Source organism: Sardina pilchardus, chromosome 22 (assembly GCF_963854185.1).
Source record: "Sardina pilchardus chromosome 22, fSarPil1.1, whole genome shotgun sequence".
NCBI classification, from domain to species: domain Eukaryota; kingdom Metazoa; phylum Chordata; class Actinopteri; order Clupeiformes; family Clupeidae; genus Sardina; species Sardina pilchardus.
The window spans coordinates 6202317-6206973 of record NC_085015.1 but is presented as its reverse complement, the minus strand read 5'-3'; the positions used below and the strand labels follow the sequence as shown (position 1 = coordinate 6206973).

The following is a 4657-nucleotide window of genomic DNA, read 5'->3' as shown; positions in this document are numbered from 1 at the left end:
AGATCATAGGGAGAGAGAGACAGAAAGAGAGAGAGATAGAGAGAGAGAGAAAGAGAAAGAGGAAGAAAGAGGGAGAGAGAGAAGAGAGAGGAAGAGATAGGGAGAAAGAGAGAGAGAGAGACATGGGGAGCAGGAATAAAAATAGTAAGTAAGTAAGGGCATATGCCATATATTATAAATAACACATCCAAACACACCAGAGTGAAAGGAAGAGAGAGAACTCATGTAGAACACAAGGAGGAGGAAGTCTCTGCTCCAGTGGCTTACATGAGCTGCCCTGTCATGTCCAATGAACTCAACTGCTCACTGAGAGCATGGCTCTGTGTGTGTGTGTGTGTGTGTGTGTGTGTGTGTGTGTGTGTGTGTGTGTGTGTGTGAATGCATATAACAACGTCTACAGCAGATGCAAGTACTACACTGTGAACTTGTGCACTGATGTGAATGTTTACATCTAATTCTCACACTGAGTGCAAGGAGTTGATCTACCGTGAGTTCATCTATCTAACATCAACACAGGACACATACTGTATGAGTTAATCTATCTAACATCAACACAGTACGGTTACGCCGCTCCGTCCGGTATTTTTATCTTGTTTTTATTTGTAAATTTGTTTGTTTGTCTTGTTGTCACGGGTACGCATGGCAATTACGCCGCTCCGTTTCGGCTCTTATGTATCAGTGTTATGTGTGAACCGCTTTGGGTTGCACTTGTGCACGTTAAAATGCGCTATACAAATAAACATTACTTACTGACTTACTTACACCATATGAGTTCATCTAACTAACTAAAGCACAGCACAGCACAGGAGAAAGAGCTTGCACTCTTAGAGAAAAAAGGTGCTATATAGAACCAAAAATGGTTCTATTGCATGCTTCGTATATGGCACCACTAAATGGTTCTTTAAATCATTTTGAGGAGTTCATCAAAGGAACCCCTAAAGGTTCTTTAAAGCCTGCATGGTTCTATATAGAACCCCAAGAACCCCTTTTTAAAGAGTGTGTGTTCATTCCCACATCTCTTCCCAGTTCAACTGGAAAACAAAAGACACTTACGCGACTGAGACTGGCCCGCATGGACGTTAGTGGAAGCTGAGACAGACACACACACACACACACACACAAACACACAAGCATACACACACACACACAAGCATACACACACACACACATACAAACACAGACAAGCGACAGGGGAGAAAAAGAGAGGTAGCACGTAAGCGAAGGGAAGAGTTAGGCAGTGAAAGAGTGTGTGTGAGAAGCAGAAGGCCATGGAGATATGGAGATAAAGAGTAGAGGAAGAGAAGAGGAGAGAGGAAGGAGAGGAGGAGAAGGGAGGAGAGGAGAGGAGAAGAGAGGAGAAGAAGAGAGGAGAAGAGAGGAGAGGAAGAGAGATTCATCTGGTCACTGAAGATAGGAGAGGAGAAGAGGGGAGAAGGAGAGGGGAGAAGGAGAAGAGAGAGGAGAGGAGAAGAGAGGAAGTGAGGAGAAGAGAGGAGAAAAGAAGAAGTGAGGAGAAGGAGAAGAGAGAGGAGAGGAAGAAGAAGAGGGAGATTCATCCTAAAATGGTGCAACGAGGCGACTCAGAGAAGCCAAACGGCAGCAGACCCAGTCAGCGCTGGACACTTCCTGCTCTGAGCAGACGCAACAGGACGTGGTGCTGCAGGTGGTTGTCATAGTGATTGGCAGGTTCTGACCACCGCTTGGTTTCACTGAGTGGTCAAGCCACTGAGGGGATGAGGCGGGACAACAGGTAACGAGGGATGAGGAGGAGAACAAGAACAGAGGGATGAAAAAAGAGGAAGAGAGGGGAGAGAGGGCGGAGGAAGGTGATGAGTAAAGGATGAATAGAGGGATGAGAAGGAGAGAGAGAGAGAAAAGAGAGGAGGCAGAGAGGGAGGAGTGGAGGAGAATGACGCAGCAGTTGTTACTGTTCACAGTGACTCAGCATGTTAGAGCTCCGCAGCATTAGCAGACAGTGACTCACACACACACACACACACACACACACACAAAAGCACACACAAACACACACACACAAACATACACACACACACACACACACACACACACACACTCACGCACACATACTGTACACATACACACTCACAAAAACACACAAAAACACATGCACACACATACAAGTACACGCACACACACCACACCACACACACACACACACACACACACACACACACACACACAGACACAGACACAGACACAGACACAGACACACACAGACACACACAGACACACACACATACATGAAAGCACATTGAATAACATCCATATATTCTGGTATGTGATCTGCCCCCACACACACACACACACAAATCATGTAATTATATACTGCAAGTAATGACACAGGTTTATAGCCCAGAGAGAGAGGAAATTGGCCAGATAAACACACATTTCAGGAGGTCTTAGGTGTTAATAATTGTACACACACACACCATTCTAGATGGGAATTTGAGGAGGTCTTGAGTGCTAATAACTGTGTACACATGTACACACACACACACACACACACACACACACACACACACACACACACACACACACACACACACACACACACACACACACACACACAAGAGAGACATGAGACGAGAGAGATGGAGAGGAAGATGGAGAGGAAGCTGGATACACTAGAGGAGAGGGAGATGCAGTGGAGGAGATGATGCAGTGTGTGTGTGTGTGTGTGTGTGTGTGTGTGTGTGTGTGTGTGTGTGTGAGACAGACAGAGAGAAGGAGAGAGAGAGAAGCGTGCTTCTGTGTGGGTGACTACAGAGCTAAGAATGTTCCCTTCTGTCTGCTTCATAGAGAGAAAGGGATGAGAAGGAGGAGAGGAGAGCAGAGGAGTGTATAGCAGAGAGAGAAAGGGATGAGGGAGGAGAGGAGAGCAGAGTGGTGTATAGAAGAGAGAGAAAGGGATGAGAAGGAGGAGAGGAGAGCAGAGGCATATAGAAGAGAGAGAAAGGGATGAGAAAGAGGAGAGGAGAGCAGAGGGATGTACTGTATAGAAGAGAGAGAAAGGGATGAGAAGAAGAGGAGGAGAGGAGTGAGTTGCCGTGCTCCATTCTTTCCATAGTCCATTAATCTGTCCATCCTTTTCAAAGTTCATTAATCAGCTATTAATGGAGCTTAGTTTCTCCAATAATCAATTAGCTGTTTGATCGATAAAATGAGAAAATATGTCAATCATTGTTTCCCAAAACCCAAGATTATGTCTTCAAATGCTTTGTTTTGTCCACACACCGAAGATAGTAAGTTCATGGTCACATAGGAGTAAGTGAAGCTTAACTATTTGAGCTTAAGAAACTACGATCAGAGTATTTTGATGTATTTTCCTTAAGATGACACAAACCAATTAACTTTATCTGGCTTTATCTGTTTAAGGTATAGGTACATGTGTTTGAGATATGGCAAAGCTTCAAGTTGTGTTACTTTAGTCTAAGCATGGGTCTATAGTGTTCAAGCAACGGGCAAAAACTGTAATTGAGACATACTGTAATAAGATTAATTTGACAATTATCAAAATAGTTGGTGATTAATTTAATAGTCAACAACTAATTGATTAATTGTAGCAATCCTCGTGAATAGAGCAAACAATTTTAATGTGAAAGGGTAGTGGTCTGACAAAGGAATGACAAACGTCTAAATCTCAATCCCTCTCTTGGGGCAGCCGTGGCCTACTGGTTAGGGCTTCGGGCTTGTAACCTGAGGGTTGCCGGTTCGATCCCCGACCAGTCCACGGCATAAGTGCCCTTGAGCAAAGCACCTAACCCCTCACTGCTCCCTGAGTGCCGCTAGTTGGGCAGGCAGCTCACTGCTCTGGGTTGTGTGATTCACCTCACTGTGTGTTCACTAATTTGGTTAAATTGGGTTAAATGCAGAGAACTGAATTTCCCTCACGGGATCAAAAAAGTATATATTCTATTCTATTCTATTCTATTCTATTCTATTCTACTCTGTCTCTCTCTCTCTCCCTAAAATTCAAATTCAAAGTTGCTTTATTAGAATGAATGTTTGGGAAAAAAACAGTGTTGCCAAGCGCTAGTATTAAGAGAAACAGATGAATAAAGCAAGAAGTGTGTTTTGCAGGCTGGAATTGAGATGTGTCCAGAATGCAGAGGGCTGGTGTGTGAGTAGATGGAGAGCATTTCAGCCCAGATGGTGGACGTGTGAGCCACTTCAATTATTCACCAGGTGAGAATGACTCACCCTACCACTAGACAGACGAGTGGGAGATGGTGTGTGTGCATGTGTCTGACTGTGTGTGCGTTGGTGTGTGTGTGCGTGTGGCTGATGGTGTGGCTGTGTGGAATTGTGTGTGTGTGTGTGTGTGTGTGTGTGTGTGTGTCTGACAGTGTGTGTTTGTGTGCACTTGTGTGTGTGTGTGTGTGTGTGTGTGTGTGTGTGTATGTCTGACTGTGTGTGTTTGTGCTGTGGGGGAACTCAGGTCACCTGTAGAAGAGTTTCATTCCAAAACACTATATCCTCCATTACAATGAGTTTTTTACTTTGTTTTTCAGGTAATATTAGTAGAACTTGCAGCTCGGTACTTTATTTTATTTTATTCATATCTACGTAATCATAACCACACAACTAAACATGAACAGAAATATGAGGAATATTCTTAAAAATGGAGATGACACAC

The 4657-nt window shown here is 44.1% G+C and overlaps 1 protein-coding gene across 1 annotated transcript in view; it reads right to left on the bottom strand.

The window, feature by feature from the left end:
* tanc2b (tetratricopeptide repeat, ankyrin repeat and coiled-coil containing 2b) overlaps positions 1 to 4657 on the bottom strand; it is a 164510-nt gene that overhangs the window by 34177 nt on the left and 125676 nt on the right. The gene's annotated exons all lie outside the window — the stretch shown is intronic.